The sequence below is a fragment of the Euprymna scolopes genome, chromosome 19 (genome assembly GCF_053919585.1).
Source record: "Euprymna scolopes isolate OS-2025 chromosome 19, ASM5391958v1, whole genome shotgun sequence".
Taxonomy (NCBI): Eukaryota; Metazoa; Mollusca; class Cephalopoda; order Sepiida; family Sepiolidae; genus Euprymna; species Euprymna scolopes.
Genome location: NC_136500.1, coordinates 118,477,427 through 118,504,448, shown reverse-complemented (window position 1 = coordinate 118,504,448; position 27,022 = coordinate 118,477,427). Strand labels below are relative to the sequence as shown.

General features: G+C 35.4%; 1 long non-coding RNA gene across 1 annotated transcript; it reads left to right on the top strand.

Moving 5' to 3' along the window:
- The first annotated feature begins 394 nt into the window (after positions 1 to 394).
- Positions 395 to 27,022, top strand: LOC145239907 (uncharacterized). The gene is made up of 2 exons (XR_013862395.1): positions 395 to 888; positions 22,848 to 27,022. It is a non-coding gene; the product is annotated as an uncharacterized LOC145239907 (long non-coding RNA).

Below are 27,022 nucleotides of genomic sequence, written 5' to 3'. Positions count from 1 at the left end.
ACATACTAATATATGTAATATAAACTTAATAGGAAAACAAATCGGCAGATTTAATTAATGAACTGAACTGGCATTTTTACACGAGGAACGAAATGAGTATACCACGGGCACAGTACGGTGATCTAAGATTATTATTTATTTTTAGCGGCTAATTTTGTCTCTAAATAATGTCACGTTGAAGTCGTGTTTTTGTTTTTTTTTTGTTTTTTTATTCTTTTATCCTTTCATATATTTTATTTCTTAATGAATTGGACACACGAAACAAAACTTGTATCAATTTAAGGTTATCCTTTACGGAGATGGTCCCGACGTCCGCCTCGTTCTGAGTTCGGGGAGAGGTCGTCTGACGTAGGCGGTGTCGAGGCAGAAAATTACCCTAACCCTAAAATAAGCGATATGTCACAGACAGATGCTTTTACAAATATTGTGAAACAAATCACAGAATTTTACAGCGTTAACTAACCACGTGGAACTTCATGTGGACTGTTTTTTTTTATTTTTAATTGAACTGTTTATTTTGTAAAATTCCAATTATTTGAACTGTTGAATTATCAAAAATTTGAACAGTTTATTTTGTAAAATTCTAATTATTTGAACTTTAAAATAAATAAATAAATAAAAATTCTATTTATTGGAACGGGTTTTTTTCTCCCTAAGTTAACAACTGGGCACTTTATTGTAGGGGTAATTTTCTGCCTCGACACCGCCTACGTCCGACGGCCTCTCCCCGAGCTCAGAACGAGGCAGACGTTGGGACCATCTCCGTAAAGGTTATCCCAATTTACTAAAGAAATAACAAACGAAACAAATGTGTTTCGAACACAAAAGAAAAAGAAATCATCCTTGTTTTTTGGCTTGTTTTTCATATTGAAGTTTCTGGAACGAAAGGTAAGATTTTGCAATACTAAAAAAAGCATTCATTCAATAACTTTTTCAACAATCTTAAACAATTAGATGGGATTAAATTATGATATCGCTCTTCTCTTCTGTAAACAGTTTCAACTAAAATTCGACAAAACAGTATGTGTGAAAAATAAAAGGGGGTAGGGGGTTAATGATTGCTCAACAGAGGGAGAGCGGTGTGCAGTTACCTTGCTTACTAACAAAAAAGAGATTGTCTTGCCTTCTCTGCCTTTTTTTAAAGCTTTTTTTTTCACAGGTCAGGTGACAGTTAATCACATGACCTTTTGGTTATTTAAAGGGAGATTCTTCCCAGTGGTCAAGTTTTTTTCCAGATGCATTTGGGGCTGGTGCCGGAAGCTATTCTTTGATTACCCAAGTTTTGCTGACTAGCAATTGTTAACTGACTGTCACGTTGCGGAAGGGGGCAATTCTTTGGCAACTTAAGGTAGGTGCACATTGCTTCCTTTCCTCGACTGAGCAGTCATTGGATTTTAAGGGAAAATTAATTTTTTTTCACATATATAGGCGATTATTAGTATTTACTTTTAAGATTATGACATGATATTTTTTAAGTAAAAATCATTTACTATTACGTCAAAAACATTTTAACACCTATTTTCGTTTTGAACGATCTAAAAACGACAACCATGACTTTTGTATCAATAGCTACTTCCTGTTTAAGTATGACCTTATTTTATAATGACGTTGATTATTCTGGCCTATTCACACATTTAAAACCTGCTTTTCTTAAGATTTGATGTGTAATACTAAATAGATTTAAAGTTTAAATGGGTCATCGTGACAATAATTAAAAACAAATACTTTTATCGCTGATACACACTTGGGGGGGGGGCATTCTGTTTACAACGGCGATTTCATCATTTACTAAAATAAGTTTATTTTTTTTTATTTCAGTCCAATAAGTAATTTGGTAAAATCCATTGAAAGCGGTCGGTGGTTCTATGAGAAAATAAAGCTGTGTACGCATTATAAATGTTTCTTTTCTGTGTCTTATGTTATACATTAGTACATTAGGGGTCATTTCGAGTTAAAAGTTTATTTACTGCACTCATCTGGACTAGAGAAAATCATGATTTAAATGTGTATGTCTCGTCTAAATAACTAACGATAATTCTCTGATATGGCCGACAAGATGGGTGATCAAAAAGTCAGATCGAGCGTACCGGAAAACGAAATGAGATCAAATGAGGTCTCATTTCGTTAGTCTCATTTCGTTTTCCGGTACGCGGTACGCTCGATCTGATTTTTTGATCACCCGTCTTGTCGGCCATATTAGATATTCATCATTAGTTATTTAGACGCGACATACACATTTAAATCATGATTTTCTCTAGTCCAGATGAGTGCAGTAAATAAACTTTTAACTCGAAATGACCCCCAATGTACTAATGTATAACGTAAGACACAGAAAAGAAACATTTATAATGTGTACACAGCTTTATTTTCTCATAGAACCACCGACCGCTTTCAATGGATTTTACCAGTAATTTGATCCTTTCACTTATATAACAGATCTGATTAAAGTGTACGAATCTTCGACCAACAAAATTTGTAAAAAAAATAAATTAGATTAAATAAGTTATATAATCTGATATTTAAATTTAAGTAAGCAAACTGTTTTAGTATGATTTTTTTTTGTTTTTTTTCTGAGCAAACATTTAAGGTTGTCTAATGTAGAAACAAAGTGTTTTTTGTTGTTTTATATTTGAAATTTAGTATTTTGTTTTAAAAGAATGTTTTTTACCAATTGATTTTTACCTTTATTTTGTCTAGATTTTTATAACGGTGTTGATTCTTATAGAGGGGGGGGGCTCCCCTCTATAAGAACCGACACCGTTGTAAAAACACCAATTTTTTTATATTTAATTTCTAAAATTCAAAATGTGTTATTATTAGTATTGCTATTAAGCTCACAAACAATGATAATGTTTTTCTTATATTTTTTTTTTGAATTCTCATTAAAACCAAACAAAAATTAGTAAAAAAAACGAAACAAAATTGAAAAGATTTAATCAAGATTTGTTTACTACCCTCATCCCGAAAATATCTACCCCCCCAACCTCTAGGTTTCATTCTCATAAATTGATTAGTACATAATATTAAAACTAATGCTATTTCAATTTTTTTGACAAGAGTCACAAATTATCAAGGCCTGAATGCCACTGGAGGATAAGTGTTAATGAATGCAAAGTGGCACTGCAGTAATCGTTAATGGTGTAGATTGGGTAGAATTTGGATTATTTAAGGGGACGGCTCAACAAGAATTTGTTTAGCTTGGATTCAAGGCTACAATATTGTAATTGGTGGGGGAGCAGGCCAGGGGAACAGTGTTTCACATGCAAGCAGTTCTAGGAAAGAAGCTTTGATTGTGGTATCTGTGTTTAGATTTAAACACAGAATAAGAGTAGAGGAAATTGTTGATAGTGGTTGTAGTAAGTCAAGTGTTTTTGTGAAGGTTTGGCAAGAGAGAACTTTAGATTTGAGCTCAGACAAGCAATTGCCATGCAAATAATGATAGATCTGAGAGAGACGTGCAACGTCTCTTTTGTGGGAAAGAGGTTTCAGAGAAGAGGAAAAGGCATCAACTACTAGGTTTTAAGGCCAGTTTTAACACTCATAGCAAGGTAAGGTGCACCGAGCAACTCCTGCCAAGGTGTGGCAATATTACTCCATTTTAGGACGTACTTAGCCTTTATACAAATAGATGATTGTTTGGGCAGTGAAATACCTATTTGAGCTGTAGGATGATCCATTTTTTTCAGTGATGTTGCCAACAGAGTCGATGTATGTGTTCCATTTTAGATCAGGAGTGAAGGTCAGTTCCAGAAGCATGTCAAGACATGGAGCCTCCCCAAGAGGAGAGCCTTTCATTTCAATTAGGGCCAGACAGCGGTCAGATCGATTATTATGAAAAGAGAGAAGCTTGCTTTCAGATGCTTTAAAATTAACAAGTCACCTTTTCCCCCTTGTTCTGTGTGTTCAAGATTAAAATGTCTAAAAATAGACCATAAACTAAACTTACATTGAAAATTGAGTCAAGTATAACGTTTTTTTTATGAACCCCAAGTCCCTTGCATAAAGCATGTTCAAATTTTATATGTTCCACATTGGAAGACCATACATTCTGTATGCAAACCATAAACCTGCAAAAAATTCAATCATTGACATTACGGATAGATGGAGATATGACACAAGGTGACGTCTTTATTGTTAGGCTATTAGTGAAAAAGATCTGTAAGGCACTGTTTCCCGCATTTTGTGTGCGATCTAGGAAGTAAAGCTGAAGTTTGTTGTTAAATCTGAACAATTGTCATACCCAGTATTATATTTTATATTATGATTTTTTATCTATTTATTTGCGTCTGTATATTATTTGATGGTGTAAGGTTTGTGCAAAGTGTAATGTCTTATGCATGTATAAAAGTGGCACAAAGTCATCCCAATGTGTATGGTATCGGGATAATTACCTGTTTAGAATAGTCGTATTCCAACCACTCAATAGTAGTTACAACGTCATAAAATGTTAATTTTTAATATTTATATTTTGTGTTTGAAAAATATTAGTTCTATGATTAATTTATCACTATATTTTTATGTAACTGATTCATATATATCTATCTATATAAATAAAAGGAACTAATTTTTTCCCCTCCGACTTTGACCTTAATAGGATTAAATATCATAACATTACATGCATATGTAATATGTAAAAACTGTAGCACATTATCTGAGGTGTGCTATAGGCCTATACTCTACAGGGCCTCGACACTGGTACATTCCTATATTTTTTCTGGTGAGAGTCCACTGCCAAAATCGGTTAGATTCAATGGAAGTTGCAACATCTTTTCTCTCTATTAGATTCCTCCTTTCCCTGCTCCCCATTTACACTGCAGCGGATGCTTTAACAAGGAACAGTACAAGCAAACGCCGGTTTGGAATCGTACAAGGTTATTTTTGCCGTTTTTTGTTTTTTTTTAAATCATTTTTCCTTGATTTATGCTTTCTATTTTTTCCATAATCAAATAAAAATTTTAAAAAACAAAACAAAAATGCGATTATTATTATTGTTTTCTTTTTCCTTTTTTTTTAGTTAGTGTAAGACGCAACCTGTGGGACTAACCGGTTTTTACTTCTGGTTTTAATGACTCTAACCGTGAAATCTAACTATAACCTTTATTTATTAGTGCTTTCGACTAAACGTTTATTTTTACACAGCCAATTCATTCTTTACTTAATTCATCACGTTTTGTTTCTTTTCTTTTTTTTTTTTTCAAAAACCTAGCAACCACTGGACAATTCGTATTGCATCACATTCATTTATTATTTGTTTTGTTTTTTTCACAACTTTTTTTTTATAGTTTTCACATTGTTTTTATAATATTTAAACAGGGTTATTACTTTGCTTTGTTTTCATTTGACCCCTCCCCCCAACCACACACGTCTCCAAAAACCCGGGTAATGATGGATACCCCCCTCTAGTTATATATATATGTGTGTTTGTTCGGAGGTTCCAAATTCAAAAATAATAGTGCATGGGCAGAAAACTCTCGATCTCTTTCAACCATCATCTTATCATGATAAATTGATAGTATAATGAAACATTTCGAAAAAAAAAAGAAGATTTGGGGAATTTGAAGTGCCAGGACAGATGAAACTAAATAGCTGGGAGAAGTATTGTGCTTACTTTGTTGTGCTTATGATTGTTATGTATGTATATAATTGGCATAGATGCCTTCATCCCAATTTATATGATCTCAGGATTATCCCATGTTTAGAACAGTCATATTTCATCACTCATTAGCTACGACCTTGTCAAATGTTTTAATATTTATGTTTTTTTTTGTTTGAAAAATATTGGTTCCATGTTTATCACTATTCTATTTATATGTAACTGATTTATGTATTTGTTTAAACATGATGAAGGGAAAAACTCTCTAGAGTTCATTCAACTTTCATCTTATGATAAATTTATAGTATAATTTAAAATGACGAAAAATAAAAAAAATGTATTTGAGGAATTTGAAAATCAAAAACTTATGATAGATAATTAAACATTCATAGATTTTGTTGCATGTGAAAAGAAAAAGTCAAAAATCTGAAAGCAAGTTAATGTGTTTATGCACTTCTGCATTGCATATTGCAATAGAAGTAGATTTAAATTTAAAAAAAAATGTTTTTTTGGCATCTGCTCTATGTAGGCCATCAACCACTCGATCTTTTATTGACCAGTGGCGGCTCGTGCCTGAGATTATTGGGGGTGCTGTTGCTTCAAAAATTTTACGTATTGTTTTAATATTGTGTAAAAGAAATTCGAATATATAAGTAAATATTTAATCAAATAATAAAAAAAAAACATTCAAATAAATATTCAAATGGATAATATGCAAAAACTTTTATTAAAAATATTTTTTAAATTGTGTACACTTTACAGAATAATAAAAATATATATATTCATTCCTTTTAAACTTTTCAGATTAAATAAAAGTTTACGTTTTTTTTTTGGGGGGGGGGTGTATTTTTTTTTTGCAAACAAACGAAAAACATTTTTAAAAATACATTTTATTTACAATTTTTTAATAACTTATTTTTTTATAAAAACAAAAAAAAAAAAAACTTTGAAATTTAGGAGTGTACTATTTGAAAATAGCGTTTTATTTAATAACAGTTTTATTTCCAAAATTTATTTTAAAAATGTATTTATAACAAAACGTATTTGTGAATAAAATGCAAAATAAAAAAGTTTACATTTTTATATAGTGAGCAAACAAACAAAAATATTTAAAGATACAAAATTTTATTTACAAATCTTTTAACAACTTGCTTTTTATATAAAAAGAAAAACAAACTTGGCTATTTACTGACCTTCTCATGCCGGTAAAGATTTATTATAAGAAAATAGGATGTCATATATAAGCATTATAAAACATTGAATTTTAATGTAGCTTTCTCCACAAAGAAAACAAACAATTAAAATTTTCTCAGTCCAGAAGGATTTCTAATTTCTTTTTTTAATGCGTATTATCTGCCCCATCTACTAACAAATTTAATGTAAAGTTTAAAAATGCATAATTATAAGAACTGTTTCTTTACTTATAAACACATTTTAATTTAAAAAAAAGCCTTGTGCAAAAAAAACAAAACATTTTTCAAAGTGTAAAACTTGTGGGAATTATCAGCGAACCAGATGTTAACGCATCCACCATGAGAGACAAAATGAAAAATCGTCTTTTGCACATGGCTCCACACATCAGGAAGAAAAAAATAAGATAACCACAAAATAATTATCAACCAATGGCAGAGCTCCATGCCTAAAATAAACACCTCAAATATCACAGTCACTGGGAGCCAGTTTGCCACTATAAAACGAGGGTTTTTAGGGAACCGGGAGAGAGGAGGAGAAAGAAGACAAAGACGCCGGGCTGCTAACGCTGATGAAAGAAGAGACTCGCTTTCCAGTTACAAGCCAGGACACGCATCACTGACAGCAGGATGAGCGGCCTACCCTAACCCTCTCCATCGTCCAAAAGATAAGTTATATTTAACGAACATTCATTCCTTGTCAATTCATACATACCTACAAACAGTTTACGAACATTCATTCCTTGTCAATTCATACATACCTACAAACATTTTACGAACATTCATCTCCTTTGTTAAATCACATTGCATCCTACGAACACTTTGCCTCTCCTAATACAAGTTGTTAGTAGTAAATAAATCGGTTCTCAACCTTCAATATCCGTCTTGAGAGGCCATAAACTTCTAACATTGTCCTCGTTGGAGGCAAATAAATGCTAATTTTTTTATATCTAAAACATACACGTTAAAAAAATTTCTAACTAAAATGTATTTTCAATATAAACTGTTTCTTCGCTTGTTTGCTTCTAGAAAAAAATGTAAACAGTTTTTTTTATTTTGTAAAGTTTAGTTGTTGCAAAATAAATAGCATTTAAAAGTATTTAAAACAAACAAACAAAAAGGCAGGAAGATGGAAAAGTAACTTTATTTTTATGGTAAGATTTATCTATTGTATATTTGATTTTTACCCTTAATCGCGTGCTAGCTTCACTGCTTAATCCCTGAATACTTAAAAGAAAAAAAAAACAGGTTCTGCATATCATATATTTCCGTCTGCTACCAAATTAAATCGCAACGCTAAAAGTGTGTGTATGTAAAAAAAAAAAGCACAATATTTTATGTACAAGAACACGTTATATGCACATTTCAATAACAAAATGTTATCATATTTATAAGTTCAGGCGCACATCCTAAGCAAACACCGAATTTCACGAGTATCTGAGACGTAGAACTGCGAGAAGCAACAGTTCCCCAGCGGCCGTTATCGGTTGCCTATAAGCGCGCATGTGCAGAAGAGAATTTCATTAAGAAAGTGTAACTGAGAATTTCACAGCTCCAAGCAAGTTTTATTTTTATTTTTATATGAATTTGGAGATACTGACATTAAACTTAATGATTTTATAATGTACACATAGAAAAAAATAAAATAATAATAATAATAAAACAAACGTACTATTTTTAATTTTATCATTAATATTGTGTAGAAATAATTTGGGGGTGCTGCAGTCCCACAGCTCCATGCACGAGCCGCCACTGTTATTGACTGGCACAGCATAGATTTTCTTACCAAAATACTGACCAATAACGGTGCCGGAAGTTGGAGAAGAGAGATTTTTGGGTCTTAAACCTTCCTTGTTTAATGTTTAATGGAATGGACTGTCTTATACGCATCTGCAAATGCAAGGAAGTACGCTCCACATAACCAACAACAGTACTTGAGTGGAACACTATCTTTGAAAAATAAAGCAATGGCAGTTCATATATTATATACCAAAAAATCAACAGCAGTTAATATATTATATACCAAATGCAAGGAAATAGAGTAGAAGCAATTAATACTATTTCTAACAATCTGCTTATTCAATTTTAAGTTATCATCGCTTATTCAAGATAATATCTCTACGGTTACAATCAGGATTCAGTTCTGGGGTTTGGGAAGAAGTGAGTCACTTGCTCGACAACAGCACGTTTCTGCCCTCTTTTCCAATCGACCACACTTTTCAAGAGATGTTCACGATTCTTTTCTTTGTGTCTCCTCCAGGAAATTTTTCCCAGCTTTTATATCCTCCTATCTAAAAAAAAAAAGGAAGAGACAGGAAAAAAAATTAGCTTTGCCCATCATGCCCTGCCTTCTCAAGATGCCCTTCATGTATATAAATGAGCTAACCATCCTTTCCTTCTTCTTTCCCAAAGAGGGATGTAGATATGCTCGGTACGTTTCTTTTTTTGTTTTTTTTCTAACCATATACCCCACCCCACCCCCTGATCTTCGCAATCAATGAGACAATTTATAATCCTTCATCCAAGCAGGCCTCCTCCTCTCATGTTGAGGCCTCTGGGGGACAACTTCTTGGGGGGTTGATATTTTCAGGTTCACTACAGACATTCTTGTCCAGTTGTAAAGAACCACAATGTGGGGCTAAGTCGAATTGGGGTGCATTGTTAGCTCCTTGGTGGATCTTGACTTCCTCCTCTTCACTGCCATCACTGCGCACTGGCAGGGTTACACAACACAGGTCTAGGATATGCCAGGGAATGCCATTCACCATCACATTGTTCTTTGACTGCATTCCCGTTACGACCCCACTCCCCCAGCAAGTGGTACATTTTGCATTGGGGGATTCACCCACACCTCCTCACCCACTTTAATGGTAGCTTCTTCACCCTCAATTCCTACCATTTTCTTGCACGGATGCTGCCACTTACATGCGAAGATGGCTCTATGAGGCACAGTTGTCTCATCTTGTCTGGTTTTTGGTGAGATGTACCAAAACACCACCTGCATGGGTGAAATGTTGCTTTTTTCTGCAGCAGCCTTGATGGTGCGATGATTCCTTTCCACTATCCCATTGCCACTCGGCCGATATGCTGCCCTAAAAAATTGCCTTACTCCCCACTTATCACACACCTCTTTAAAGGCTTCTGATTGGAAAGTGGGGAGATTGTCCATTAACAGTTCCTCAACTGGCCCTCTCTCCAAAAATATTTCTTCGATGACCCCTCTGATTGCTCATGCAGCTTCTGCCCTAATCTCTCTCTATATGGCAAACTTCCCTGGTCCACAGTCGACCATAGACAGATACAGCTTATGGCGATAATGGGTCACATCAATGACCAATCGCTTCCAGTCCTCCGCAAAGTGTGACTCTCCAGTTTTGTGTCTGGACGGTCCGGGGTCTATCGATTGGCACTCTTGACAGTGCTCCACTACCTCCCTGACCTCCTTCTCGGTGGTTTCCAGGTAAACCTCTCTTGCCAGGAATAATGTCTATTCTCGACCAAAGTGGTGCATTTCATGTAACTTTTTAACTTCCTCCCCTGCACAACATACTAAGGAAACCTCCTTCCCCTCTTGCAGCCAGGCCTTCTTTACCCGTGTCATCAAATCCGCCTTGTTCTTTTCTGATAGGACACGCACTACAGATACCCTCAACTGGAATTCCGCTATCAAATCTGCGAGTGCTCCGAGCCTGCGCTGGATCAGCATTTCTGCATCACCTATGGTCCTAACTCTCTTATCGCCAGTCACTGCCGACCTGATCCATGAAACTACCGTTGCTGAATTGGATTTGATTTCAATTGTTTTCAATCCCCACTTCAGGGCCAGATTGATTCTTTTCATAGTGGCCTCCAGTTCAGCTACGTTGATATGGGAATAGTTGTTTTTCTTTCTTAGCCACGCCACATCTTCCACAGTTACACCTCCCATCTCTAATACGACGCCCAATGCCAGGCTGCTGGCATTGCACCAAATCACCCCCACGTCTCCACCGCTGATGTACCATTCCCCCTTTATTGGGTTTTCTTTCGTCGCTCTCACAATGATTTCTTGTAGCATGTTCATGTCCTCCTTCCTCACACGGCCCTCCCAGCCATCAGTGCCTGTTTGTCGTTTAATAAAGCTGCACGCTATTCTGAGCAGGCGGCAATTGGATAGTGTCCCACCAGTCTCCTGCAGACAGAGAAGAGTTCTTGTTTTGTCAGGTCGGTTCCGATTTCGGGTATTGCATTCCCTTGTCTAAAGACAAGGCTTCCTTTGCCATCTCGGCATAGTTTCAACCCCAACGCCGCTCCTCCATCTAGCGATTCCGCCGGTTTTGCAGTCAACCCATACCTCGCAACATGGCCTCTCACTTTCTCCACTGTCACCTCTGCTTCCTCCACGAGAATGTCGTCAATGTACAAACTAGTGGCCTTGTCCACTGTACAGTTTTTACTCAGCACCGTCTTCAGCAGTCATAATTTTGGGGGCAATACATCTTCCCCTTGTACTTGTCAGATTTTGCCAGAGTTTTTCATCTACATGGATCTGTCGATAAGCCGACTTCAGGTCTACGATCTTACTGACCCCCTCCATCCTCCTCCATTTCCTCATAACCTCTTCACATACGTCAATCCCCTTTTTTTTTAATTTTTTGTTAGTTTGAAGAAATCAAGGGGCTCCTTCCTGGGGCTAACGCTTGATTCTATTACAATTTAAATTTATATTCAAGGGCTCTTTTAAGAATAGACACTGTTCCCTTTATGGCTGCTATCTGTATTTCCCTACAGCTTGGTTTTCCAGAGATTGTATTTTTGAAGGTTCTTTTTTATTTGGCCAGTTGCTCCTGTCACAACTAGTATAATGTTTTGTTTTTTTTCAGAGACCATGTTGTTTTTAGATCATTTTTTAGGTCCTGATATTTTGTTATCTTTTCCCGTTCTGCTCTATTAAGGCCAAAGTCGTTTGGAACTGTGACGTCGATAATGAGTGCAGTCCTTTCAGGCTTGTTCCATATTACTATATCTGGCTTGATGGCCTTGTCTTTTATGTATCTGCCTGCCTGTATGTCTTTGTCGTAAAACACTGTCACTTTTCCATTTGATGTTATCGGTGGTGGTTCATGTTCCCAGATGTTCAACGACCTATCTAGTTGCATCTCTCCACAGATCTTCCAATGTAAGTATCTACATACTTTGTTGTGGTGAGCAGTGTAATGACCATCGGCTAGAAGGATCTTGCATCCAGACATTCGGTGGCTTGGGTTTTCAACAGCCGAGTGACAGAATCTGCATTGTTCAGTTTCCAGTGTAGCAGGCTACGTGTCTGTTTAATTCTCTGAAATCCAGTACCGGTCTAACTTTGTTCTTTGTGGATTGAACAGCCGCTAGTAATGATAGCACTCCTTTTTCCTCCCCTATCCACGGTTTCAGAATTCCCTCCTCTATCCACCTCTCCACTTCTTCCTTGAATCCTTTTCTTATTTCTCCTTGCAGTGTTTTCTCATAGCAAGCAGCTTACTTTGTTTCGTAGTTCTGGAGGCCCGGAGATCCATTTCCATTTCACCGTCTACCTCTCACCATCGAATCTTGCCAGAAAATCCTTGTCCTCGATGCAGCAAGCCTCCAATTTTTGTGTTCTAATGTTTCTATCACCTTCCACTCCTGCCATTCCTACTGTGCCGAGGCGTCCGAAAGCTACTTGGCCCCCTCTCACTGTAGCACTCCCCAGTTGGTTGATCGCACTTACACCTAAAATCACATCAACATCACCAACCAGACGATCCAACACCAGAGCTTGCAGTCCAATAGGCACACCTTGCACCAGTACTTCTGCTGTTGTCTCTCCTAGGCATTTCACCTCCCTGCCATCCACGGTCTTCATACTTCTGGCTCCACTCCATGATCTAGCGACATTCATTGCTATGAACGTTGTAGTGTAGCCTGTGTCAACAAGGGCCATGGCTCTCTTCCCATTGACTACTACTGGTAACTGAGACAACATTTCATTGTGCACCATTTCCACATAGAAGGAGGAACCACTGGCGCAATGGCTCCCCTTCACTCGTTTTCCTGGTCCCGTGAAGCGACGCAATAGTGGCTAATGTGCCCCACTTGTCCACATTGGTAGCAGGTGACTCCCGGTCTCAGCTCTTTGCAGTCCTTGAGCAGGTGAGGACCCTGGCACCGGAAACACTTAATGGCAGGTCTCCCCTCCTGTCGCCTCGCTGCCTGTCTCTCATCATCTAAGTGAGGCCTTGTGCACTTATTTCCACTCACAGCTGCAACCACGATTGGGTCCTTGACATTCTTGACTAGGACTCTGGCGTGGACCAAGAGATCGTCCACTTCCATCGTATGGATCTCGGTGATTCTCTACATGTTCGTGAAGATTTCTTCTGGGGAGCTGTTCACTAGGTATAGCTTTACCATCATCTCCAGGCTCCTCCCAACGTAACCAGCCAATCCTGCCAGTCTCCTGATCTCTGCAGCAAAGATGTCAGCAGACTCGCCAGTTCACCTCAAACTTGTAAGCTTGCTAAATGCTTCAAATGGACTCTCAGCGAAAGCCAATTTCAGTCTTTGCTCCACTGAGGCAAGGTCTCCCTTATCTTCATCGCGCATCTGCTGGTAAATAGTGAGGGTTTCCTCCTTTAAGTATAGTGGCAGCAAGGTCACCACGCCTTTGATTTTTTGCAACCTTCCCACCATTTTTAATTTTTCCAGCCATTTAATTAGGTCACCCTCCCCAGTTACATCTGAGTGTTCAGTCTCCAGTCAGCCATGTTAACCTGCTTGACAAGCCGAAATAGCTTCTACGGTTACAATCAGGATTCAGTTCTGGGGTTCGGAAAGGAGTAAGTCACTTGCTTGACAACATGACAACAGCACATTTCTGTCCTCTTCTTTTCCAATCAGCCATGCCTGGCCTCACGCCACCAATGTCACACCACACAATCTGAATGTTAGTAACATGAAATACTTTTCAACAGAAGATGTTCACGACTCTTTTTTTTTGTGTCTCCTCCAAGGAATTTTTCCCAGCTTTTATATCCTTCTATCTAGAAAAAAAAAAAGAAGAGACAGCATCACTGCTTAGTGACTATTTGGCGTAGGAATATGTATCCTGCTGAGATGCTCTCCGGTTATATACAAACTACATACTTATATTAGGCCGTCAACACTACCAACGAGCAGTGTTTTATTCAAGTCTGCTAACTATTCAGTGCTTTGTCTCTGACAGGATCGTTTTCTCAAGTGGATTATTGTTGTCATCTGCTTTTCCCCGAAAAGGCACCTTAAAGCCCACACGTGGTGGCAGCGGCAAACATTTGAAAGAAATCAGCCTTCGATGGTAATACGTTTTACAAACGAAAACAGTCATACTCATTGACTAAGGATATGCTAAAGTTTTCATGGAAATATTAAGTTAAAAGTACAAGGATTACAAGTCGCATTATACTGCAGGTAGGAAAGTGGAACTTGTACCCTGAAAGAATTACAACAAACACAACATCGTAATTTAAAATTTCGAGTCGTTACAAAAACGATGAGAAGAGACGATTTTTCAAAAAATATAAATGATAAGAAAAAAAAATGTAATCAATAAACATCGTACTCCTACGAGTCGTTTCTAACTATGAGCGGAGACGGCGTAAGCACGAAATAAATGCGAGGAGTTAAAAAAAAAATTATACACAAGGAAAAAAAAGTACTAAAAATATTATTCACTTATGCAAACCACACAGTAAAAAAAAAAATCACTTGCTTCCGAGAGCTATGCAGTAAGTTGCAAGCAAACATTTTATTCATATCAGAAAACAATGTGAACGTGGTTGATTGTCGTAACAAAAGAAGAAATGAAATAAAATATTTTAATTATAGCCATCAATATCCCCAGAATAAAATGTAAATGTATTTTATTCTACTTAAAAAGAATCATTTGTTCCTTTTTCTGCTAAAAGTAAGAAGCTGTATGCAGGTTTAAACCAACAGTTCCCTTTGAAGGTGACAATATAACCAGTTTTCTGAAGTCGTTTTACTGCGATACAGGGACACAACAATCGCATGACATAATTCTATATTAGTATATTTATGTGTATTCTCGTATCTACATGGCACACATTAGTTTGTTTTAATCTATTATTGAAATTAACGTGCTGCTACAGAATCTGAACTGGACCAAATAGACCTTTACTGAAAAAAAAAACTTACGGGAACCATGCAGTAAGTGAAAACAATCTATTTAAATAAACCTGTCTGCCTTCAGTACTAAACAGAGAATCCTCACTGAACATGAATCGAAAGGTTCATTCGAAGCGTGGTGTGAACAATTAATCTATCATATCTCAAATGAAGATAAATTTGAAGGTTATTTGGAGGACGTCAAAACCTGGAGTAGTGTAGCAAGTGACACACCTAATAGAGGCTTCATTGCTGATGAACAAGAAGACAATGAGAAAAAATTCTCAGCAGAAAAAAAGGCCATTAACTTGAAAGTGCTACTTTGTTTCATAAGCATTCATGCTCCAGTTATTAGTAGTGCCTTCATTAAAGAAGAGGCACATAGTATAGACGAGATATTTGACAGACTCCGACAGTAGTAGGATTATCGCAAGTCCAGAACGAATATCACGGACGTTCAGTTTCAAATGATACAAGAGAGGCTCTCTGGGAAAGGTGCTACTCGTTTATGGAGGATAGTCTAATTACAAAAGCTTCAGCTATCAAACATTGTGGAGCAAAGCTAGAGAATGATGAATACCTAACTCCAACTTTACAGAATATCACGGTGATGATTTGGCTTGATGCAATCCACAGAGACCTACCCTACATTTTTAAGCAAAGATTTGCCATCACCTTAAGAGATTCTACACTATATTTCATTAGAATGGAAATCAGTGATGCAATACCGTCCCGGTTACAAGAAATATGTGATAGAGAGGGCAACATACCATACTCTAGTTCCAGCTATAGAAGGAAAGGACCGATGAAGCCAGGAAATCGGAGAAGTCGCCTGGGAAACAGGCCTAAATGTTGCCTCTGCGATGCTACCAATAGACCAGGAGCAGAAACCCACTATTTCCAAAACTGCCCTTTTATGCCACTCTTAGAAAATTCCTTCAGTCTAAAATTAGAGATATCAAAATCCTATCAAAAACTGAGGAAGATGACAAAGACTTAGAGTGTTATAGTTCCGATAATAGGATAATTCAAATCAAAAGACCTGAGAGTCCCAAAATCAACAGCGTAGACATATCGTCACCGTGTATGGAGCTAGAAGTAAACAAAGAGGATGCTGACGTTACACTAGACATGGGTGCAGAAAGTAACCTATTAAGAAAGAGTGAAGCAAGACGTCTCAAACTGAATATCTTACCTACCACCCACAAAGCCAAGATGGTAGATGGTGTCTCCCCTATGGAAATAACAGGTGAGATTAACTTAAATGTTTCCAGAAAATGTCCAATCACAGAGCAAACACACTTTTTTCGTTTCGGTGGGCTTGTGGTAAAAGATTTAAATGGTGCAATTTTGGGCAGTATGTCATTCATGGACAGAAATGATATTTGTCTTCGTGCAAACACAAATGTGTATACCTTGGAGATTGCTGCAATTTTAAATACATAAGCATAAAAAGATGCGATAGTGTTAGAACAACAACCATATTGCGCATCCCACACTAAACCTGATTACTACCTGGTTCAAACATAGTTTTAACAATACCAGCAGAATACCAAAGTGAAACAATTTCGGTGGAGCCGAGACACACTAATAACCATGATGGCTGGATCCAACGTAAAACAACTAAACCAGAATACGCCCAAATAACCCTCACAAACAATTCAACCATACCCGTACATATCAAGCCTGATGAACAAATATGCTATATAAGCTATACTACTCAAATTTCCCTCATACGTGATCCTTGCCTCTGAGCAATCAAACAGATCAGAGGAAATTTCAGTAGACCCAGGCGATTTGATGATTAAAGGATCGATGGTAAAATTGGCCGATGACCTATATGTCGGCACTAACACACCCATGGAGTTTAACAGTGTATAGGAAAAAGTGTTACAAACACTACATTAGAAAAATTTAAGATTACCCCATCAAAAACTATTTGCTGTCTGACATCGATAGAAATCATAGGTGGCAGTGGACCAAGCATACACTTAGGCCTACAAGCCATCGTTTGAATACTTTGGTTACCTGTGATCCTCCTGAAACCATCAAAAACATGAGATGATTAATAGGATCCTAGAAGTACCTGAGTAAAGTCATACCTAAACACTCAGATTTTTTTTTTCGGTGGGCTTGTGATAAAAGATTTAAATGGTGCAATTTTGGGCAGAATGTGATTCATGGACAGAAATGATATTTATCTTCGTGCAAACACAAATGTGCATACCTTGGAGATTGCTGCAATTTCAAATACATAAGCATAAAAAATGCGCTAGTGTTAGAACCATATTGCATGTCCCACGTCAAACCCGCTTATATATAGCTTTAACTATAGAACCAGAATACCAAAGTGAAACAATTTCGGTGGAGCCCAGACACACTAATAACCATAATGACTGGATTCAACGTAAAATAACCAAACCAGAATACGACAAAATAACCCTCAGAAACAATTTAATCACACCTGTACTTATCAAGCGGCATGAACAAATATGCCAAATATGCTATACTACTCAGATGCCTCTCACACGTCAAAGCTACCTCCACTGATTTTGGCCTCTGAGCAATCGGACAGATCAGCAGAAATTTCTGTGGACCCCTCAAACATCCTCAATCAAGATGAAAAGTTCACCTTCCACGAGACAAATAAAAAGTACAGCCAAGTGTTTTCACCATCACTAGGATGCTACAATGGAAAATCTGGTAAATTTCAACATAAAATTAATATGAGTACATCACTACCACCACAAAGAAAGGGGCGCATCCCTATGTACAACCGAGCGAACCTAGAACTCCTCCAAACGAAAATTGATAAACTATATGAGCAAGGTATCTTCGTGCGACCAGAAAACATAAACATTACCACAGAATATGTAAATCCTTCATTCCTCGTTGGGAAATCTTCAGGAGGCCATCGATTAGTAACTGCATTTACCGAATTGGGCCAATATATTAAACCGCAACCTGCTTTCATGCCTAAAGTTCACGATATTAACAAACATATCGCTCAGTTCAAATACATCATCAAATGTGATTTGAAACAAGCATATTTTCAGATACCCTTGGCCAAATCATCATATGTAGGTATTTTCACACCATTTCGTGGGGTATATGTCTATACAAGAGCGGTAATGGGTCTCGCAGGCTCTGAATCCGCTTTAGAACAATTAATGTCCAAAGTATTCGGTGACTTAATGATTAAAGGATCGGTGGTATAATTGGCCGATGACCTATATATTGGCGCCAATACACCCATGGAGCTTAACAGTGTATGGCAAGAAGTGTAACTAACACTACATGAGAATAATTGAGGATTCTCCCCATCAAAAACCATTTGCTGTCTGGCATCAACAGAAATCCTAGGTTAGCAATGGACCAGGGGAACGCTCAAAGCTACAAGCCATCATCTGAATACTTTGGCTATCTGTGATCCCCCTGAAACCATCAAAAACATGAGATCATTCATAGGTCTCAAGTTCCTGAGTAAAGTAATACCTAAGCACTCGGATTTTTTAGCACCTCTGGATAAAGTTTGCACAACAGGTTCATCAAATGACAGAAGACAATGGACGTCGGACTTGGAGGAGGCATTCTTCAAAGCAAAAGAACATCTTAAGCAAGCAAAAATCCTACTCTTACCTAGAAGAGAGGACCAACTACAAATAATTATAGACGCATCCACGACTTCTACTGGCTTAGCAGCATCCCTTTTCGTCTTGAGAGGAGACAAAGCTCATCTCGCAGGTTTATTCAATGCTCGTAAAACATCTAACCAAACAGGTTGGCTAGCCTGTTAGTTGGAAGCTCTGGGGATTGCATCAACTATCAAGCACTTCAGTCTATCTATAATTCAATTGCAACACATTACCGAAGTGCTCACAGATAGCCTCCCCTGTGTACAAGCATGTGAGAAACTCCGTGGTGCATTCTCTGCGAGCTCTAGAGTCACAATGTTCGTGAGTGTTATCTTTCGATATTCTGTTAAATTATCCCATATACCAGGGAAAAATAATATATCAGATTATGCTAGCCAAAACGCTATTCATTGCAAGGAAAAATGCCAAATTTGTAAATTTATCAACGCCCTGGAGACATCAGTAATTAGTGAAATCACTGTAAAAGATATATTAGCTGGTCATTGTCCAATCCCATACATGACTCATAATGCATGGATCCAGGCTCAACAAGGCTGTCTAGATTACAACAAGTGTATAGACTGTTACGCGGTGGCAGAACTTCATCTAAGAAGAAGAAAGGTTTAACCACTCTTAAAAGGTATTTACAACATTGTAAACTCTCAGCAACCCCGGCAGATGGGTTAATCATAGTTACACAGGAGGAAGCCTTGTGCCCAGCTAGACAAAGAATCGTCATTCCCCAAAGAGTATTAGACGGACTTTTAGTCGCTTTACACTTACAACTTCACCATTCTAGTAAACACCAGTTAAAGCGGATTTTTAATATGGGATTCTATGCACTGGATGTCGTAAAACGTGAAGGACAACTAGTATTATTGGTTCTAGAAAAATGTTTCTGCCCTAACACATGCAACATTACTATTATCAGAAAGCAGCCAATCTCTAAGAGATGGTTTAATCACAACCATATCGAGGTTCCGTCCCCCGTCGGGTGATGAAGTAAAGATCAGGGTTGATGGCACTTCTGGATTTCAAGCCCTACTCACAGTTTACTGGGATCATTCCATATTAAAATAGAGATTGGAGAGATAAAGAACTGTAACAAAAATCCAATTAGTGAACGCTCAGTATCAGAATTTCATACGGAATTATGCAAATTAAAACCGTCCAGCAGTAAGATAACGGATACTGAGTTGGCCGTGATAATATCTAATATGAATAGTAAAGTTAGAGAAAACGGCTAGTCTTCTCTAGAAGTTTGGACAATGAGAGAGAGAGAAACTACTGATAAGAGATGAAGACCTGATTAAAGAAAAATACCAAAATAGGTTAAAAAGTCACAAGGCATCAGCTAAATATAAAGGCTGAGGCAGAACTACTGAGATAAAGATCGACGTCAAAGTTGGGGAGATTGTCTATCTATACCAAGATAGGGTGAAAACTAACGCCCGCAGTAGATATAGCGTGATGGAAGTTGGAGATCAGTATTGTACTGTGCAGAAGTTTATGGATAGAGAGTTTAGGGGGAAAAGATACAAAGTGACGAAATGTGATATTATCAAAGTTGAACAACACCCTAACCATTCCAGCACCGATCAAAACGGAAGTGAAAATGAAATAAATATCCCTAAATATATCAAACTCAATTCATCATTCAATGAACAATCGGACTCTACTAAACATAGAGGCACACAAAGCATGCAAGATGACAGTACAAACTGTATGAAGCCGATAGAAGAAAGCCCCCAGAGTATAGTTCCCGATGAAATTAGTGATCTGCGTCGGTCTTCACAAATCCGGAGACATCCAAGATTTTTAGAAGAGAACTATGTGATGTATAGTAACTCTGATTAAGTTCTATTCAGAAATCGTGCCCACACAACTTGGGGGGGGGGAAGAAAATGGAAAAAAAAAGGACTCCGTCACTGCTTAGTGACCATTCAGCATAGGAATATGAATCTTGCTGAGATGTTCTCCGGTTACATACGAACTACATACTTATATAAGTCCGTCAATACTACCAACGAGCAGTGTTTTATTCAAGTCTGCTAACTATTCAGCGCTTTGTCTCTGAGAGGATCGTCTTCTCAAGTGAATTATTATGTTTTTCCCAGAAAAGGCACCTTAAAGCCACACACGCAGGAAAAAAAATTAGCATCTCCCATCATGCCCTGCCTTCCCAAGATGCCCTTCATGTATATAAATGAGCTAGCCATCCTTTCCTTCTTCTTTCCCAAAGAGGGATGCAGATATGCTCGGTACGTTTTTTTTTCTTACTATATACCCCACATTATCAAATAAACGGTACATTTTAAAGGCCCAAAATATTTAAGATAAACATAAAGGCACACAAAGCATGCAAGATGACAATACAAACTGTATGAACCCGATAGAAGAAAGCCCCCAGAGTATAGTTCCCGATGAAATTAGTGATCTCTCTAGGTTGGAGTCCAGTCTGTAAGTTAAAAAAAATTATGAGAACTCTTCTGTACACATTGTTTAAATCAGGCCGGTCGTTTATGATTTTTATACAAAGACCAGTTCACAAACAGGCCAGTAAAAGTTGACTTCCTGTATATGGTAGTGAGATAGCAATCTCTTGAACGTCTAACAAGGACAAGCAAAGACGTTATCCTCCTTACTTTCCATGGTGAACTATAGAGCTCTATGAAGAGATTGGAAGTAAAGAATGTTGACGCTTCAAAATGCGATACAAACATAGCAAAAGTGTAATATATAGTAGTGCTTGTAATTTCAGAACTAAACAATTGATTTTTAATAAATGATGAAAATATCAGCGAATGTTAGGGTCCAATTGACTCCCCACTGAGACCTTGTCGACCTGATTATAGCATAAGCGAAGATAAACACGACCGTTTTAGAGCACAAATGTATATGTTCTATAAATATTTCATTAGAAAGAAAAGGAGAGGTCATGTGACCACCATAAAGTGCATGAGTACATATATGTATTGTATATTTCTAGAGAGAGAAGACGAAATAAAAACATACAGATGTCTCAGAACTTGAATATAACACAAGTGAATAATAACGTTTGGAACTTTTTGCAAGTTTTTTAAATGAAAGTTTCCCTATTTTGATAACATCTTGTAAACGTAGTCGAATCAATCAATTACTCGCACAGCTTTCGTTTACAAATACAAATATCGGAATTTGTCTTTAACAACATTAAAATGCGTTTTATTCCAGACAGGCGTTACTGCATCTGTGTTCCAAGTAAACCTACCTCTATTTTATTCTAGAAATATTATGAGTGAAAATATAAAAAATGATTATTTGGGAAAACAACACCTTGAAAGAAGTGAGGGGTTTTTTTCTTTATATTATTAAGGGAAATACAGGAATCTATAAAATTTGGATAAAACTTGAATTTGCTGAATTCATTAATCTAGTGTTGACAATGCATTTACTGTAAATATTTAAATGTTTTTCATTAATCTAGTGTTGACAATAGTTTTACTGTAAATATTTAAATGTTTTCCATTAATCTAGTGTTGACAATATTTTTACTGTAAATATTTAAATGTTTTTCATTAAACTAGTGTTGACAATACCTTTACTGTAAATATTTAAATGTATTTCATTAATCTAGTGTTGACAATATTTTTACTGTAAATATTTAAATGCTTTTCATTAATCTAGTGTTGACAATATCTTTACTGTAAATATTTAAATGTTTTTCATTAATCTGGTGTTGACAATACTTTTACTGTAAATATTCAAATGTTTTTCATTAATCTAGTGTTGACAATACTTTTACTGTAAATATTTAAATGTTTTTCATTAATCTAGTGTTGACAACACTTTTACTGTAAATATTCAAATGTTTTTCATTAATCTAATGTTGACAATATTTTTATTGTAAATATTTAAATGTTTTTCATTAATCTGGTGTTGACAATATTTTTACTGTAAATATTTAAATGTTTTTCATTAATCTAATGTTGACAATACATTAACTGTAAATATTTAAATGTTTTTCATTAATCTAATGTTGACAATACCTTTACTGTAAATATTTTACTTTTTTATATTTTTTTATAACGCCTTTGCTGAATTTGTTAATCTACTATTGACAATATCTTTACTGTAAATATTTAAATGTTTTAAGGTAAAACACTTAGAAATACATTAAAACATGATGGGCACTAAACTCTCTGTAGCATTTTTAAACCAAGATCTCATTATAAAACATGAATGTGAATTGGAATACTAACAATTGAGTTTCATTTTTATTTGCAGATGTTCCTGCTTGAACCCATTTGTTGAATTTGAATTGACCATTACTTTCTGTAAGATTTACTGGTGAAAACATGCATTCCTGTAATGTATGTGGATATTCGTGTTCTGGCAAATCAACGTTAGAGCGACATATTAGAAGTCATGCTGGGAAAAAGACATATTCTTGTAAAGTATGTGATTATTATTGTTCTGCAAAACATGAATTATTTACACATATAAGAACTCACACTGGCACAAAGCCATATTCCTGTAATATATGTGAATATTCTAGTTTTTTTAAAGCCAGCTTAGTAAAACATATAACATCTCACATTAGCGAAAAGCCATATTCTTGTGAGGTGTGTATGTATACTTGTTCTCGTAAATCAAGTTTAATCATGCATATGAGAACTCACACTGGTGAAAAGCCATATTCTTGTGAAATATGCGAATATTCTTGTGCTGTAAAATCAAATCTAGTTGCACATATGAGAAGTCACACTGGCGAAAAACCATATTCTTGTAACATCTGTGAATATTCCTGTATTGGAAAATATCAATTATCTAAACATATTAGAACACACACTGGCGAAAAGCCATATTCTTGTGAAATATGTGAATATAATTGTTCTGCTAAATCAAGTTTAAATTTTCATATGAGAACTCACACGGATGAAAAGCCATATTCTTGTGAGATATGTAAACATTCCTTTTCTGTTCAGTCAAGTTTGGTGACACATATGAGAATTCACACTGGTGAAAAACCATATTCTTGTCAAATGTGTGAATATTCTTGTTCTCAGAAACAAGCTTTAGTGAAGCACATGAGAACTCACACTGGGGAAAAGCCATATTCTTGTAAAATATGTGACTATGCTTGTTCTGTTAAATCAAGTTTAGTAACACATATGAGAACTCATACTGGGTCTAAACCATTTTCTTGTGAAAAATGTGCTCATTCTTGTTCTACTAAATCACAGTTAATTATCCATATGAGAACTCACAGTGGTGAAAAGCCATTTTCATGTCCAAAATGTGAATATTCTTGTTCTGTTAAAGCAAATTTACTGAAACATCTGAGGACTAAAAAATGTAGAAGAGGTCGAAAAAGTAATAATCTAGAAAAGGTTAATATGCAGTAAGACAAACAACGCAAATACAATCAAATTTTTGAAGATATAAAACTTTTTAAAAATTACTGCTTTCAAGACGTATTAACCTCAAAAAGGTTTATATTTTGTAAAACAACACAAATACAATGAATATTTTAAGATGTAAAACTTTTTAAAAAATTACTGCTTTTAACACATACTAACCTAAAAATTTTACATTTTGTAAAATAAACAGCAGCAATACAATGTATACTTAAAGATATAAGACTTTTTCAAAAATTACTCGTTTCAACATATAATAATCCAAAAAGGGTAATATTTTTTAAAACAAACAAATACAATAAATATTAGAAGATATAAAAGTTGTTTTTTTTTTAAATATTACTGGCTTCAACATGTAATAACCCAGAAAAGGTTAATATTTTGTAAAATAAAACACAAACATAATTAATCTTTGAAAATATAAAACTTTTCCAAAAATTACTGGTTTCAATCAATCCAAAAAGGTTAATATTTCGTAAAACAAACAACACAAATAAATACAATGAAGAGATAAAACCTTTCTGTAAATAACTGGTTTCAACACATAATAACTGCAAAAATGTTAATGTTTTTTAAAACAAAAAAAAAGCACAAATATAATAAATATTTAAAGATATAAAAAAAATCTCCAAAGATTAATACTAATAACGCAAATAAGTACGATGAATATTCAAAGATATAAACTTATTAAAATTACCGCTTTAAACAAGTAATAATCAAAAAAAGGTTATGTAGAGTCGAAGAAAATGAAGGGAGGAAGCGCCCACGTGTCTGAGCGTCATGCCTTACTTTGGAACGCTCCTACGGTGTGCGTACGTGCATGGCCGAAACATGAAAGAAATTCCAAAATGGCGCCGTCCTCATCTTGTAGATTGTGCGATCATCACTGGGCCCCACGTGACCGTTCTTTAGATGCTGATTGGCTGAGGATGAACGCCAGAAGGATAAAGGGAGTGTGTTTGGAACATGGGTGTGTCTTTTCTAGGATCGACGTCAGTGTGATCTTATCGGTGAACTGCTGCAGCTTTAAGAGTACTTTAATGTGTGTGTGATTTTTTGGGACTTGCTCGTCTGCTGACTTTACAGGACTTTCTTTTCTGCTGATTCTACAGGACCTGCCCTTCTGCAGAACTTGGAACAAAACTTCAGGCCTTTTCTTTCTTTTCACACGTAGTCGCCTAAAAAGGAAGAATCCAACTTACTTGTGAAACGGCTTTAGTTTTAGGTTAATATATTTTAAAACAAACAATGCAAAATATACACTAAATATTTGAATTTATAAAACTTTTACAAAAAAGATACTGATTTCAACACATAAAGAAAACAAACAACATAAATAAATACAAGGAATATTTGAAGATATAAAAGATTTTCTTCAAAAATTACTGGTTTCAACACTTAAGCGAAAGACGTTTTTTTTTTGTAAAACAAAGAACACAAATACAAAAAAATATTTGAAGATATAATTTATTAATTACAGCACATAATAACCCTCAAAGTGTTTATATGCCGGAAAACTAAAAACAAAACCGAGCAATAAATAAATGTTTAAAAAGTAAACATCAGGAATAAATGTTTTAATATATAAGAAACTTGATTTATAAATACCTTTTAAAACTTTAGTAAATAACTCATAAACACTAAACAAAAAACGACCTAAAAAACGTCATAAAAATCGCAAGATATGAAATTTATGCATAAACTTTTAAAAAATACTCAAAAATTCTTGATAGAACAGAACAAGCAAACCAAACTTAAAATTCAAGAGCATGCAGAAGATAAGCTGCCTGAAATAATGCACACATTTTTTTTTTAAATTACTGGAATTAACATATGACTGAAAAATTGTTGATCATACAAAACAAACCAGCTGAAGTTTAATTTTAAAACATGCAGAAAATAAGCTGTATGAAATAATGCACAAAAACTTTTCAACTGAAAATTTGTTGGTCACCAAATTCAAGAACATGCAGAAGATGAGCTGCATGAAATAATGCATAAAATTTATTTTTTCAAAATATCTTGATGAAAAATATGACTGAAAAATTGTTTATCGAACAAAACATGAAAACCAAACTTAAAATTCAGTTGGACACAGAAGATAAATTGCATAAAAGAATACATTAACATTTTAAAATTTACTGGATTCGACATATGACTGAAAAAATTGTTGATTGAACATAACAAGCAAACCAAACGTTAAATTTAAAAACCTGCAGAATATAAGCTGCATGAAATAAAGCATAAATTTTTTTCAAAATTACTGGATTCAACATATGATTGAAAAGTTGATTGAACAAAGCAAATAAACCAAACATTAAATTAAAAAAACATGCATAAAATAATGCATTTTTTTTTTCAAAATGACTGAATTAAACAAGGTAAGCTGCATGAAATAATGTATAATATTTTTTTCAAAATTACTGGATTCAACATATGATTGAAAAGTTGATTGAACAAAGCAAATAAACCAAACATTAAATTAAAAAAACATGCATAAAATAATGCATTTTTTTTTCAAAATGACTGAATTAAACAAGGTAAGCTGCATGTAATAATGTATAATATTTTTTTCAAAATTACTGGATTCAACATATGACTGAATAATTTTTGATTGAAGAAAACAATCAAATCAAACTTAAAATTCAAGAACATAAAGAAGATGAGCTGCATGAAATATTGCGTAAACATTTTTTTAAAGATTATTGAATTCAATACATGACTGAAATATTGTTGATTGCATAAAAAAGCAAATATACTTAAAATTCAAAACATGCAGAAGATAAGCTGCTGGAAATAATGCACGAGAAATTCGATTCGATACATTGAACAAAACTTGAAATTCAAGAACCAATCAAGGATAAGCTGCATGAAATAATGTATAAATCTTCTCTTCAAAAATAACTGGATTCAGCAGATGACGGAAAAATTGTTGATCAACAAAATAAGCAAACCAAACTCTCGTCATATTTTGTAGAAGTTCTTTTATTCAGAAAAAAATCATATTAGTTCAACACTTTATTAAACTTAGTTTATTTCTTA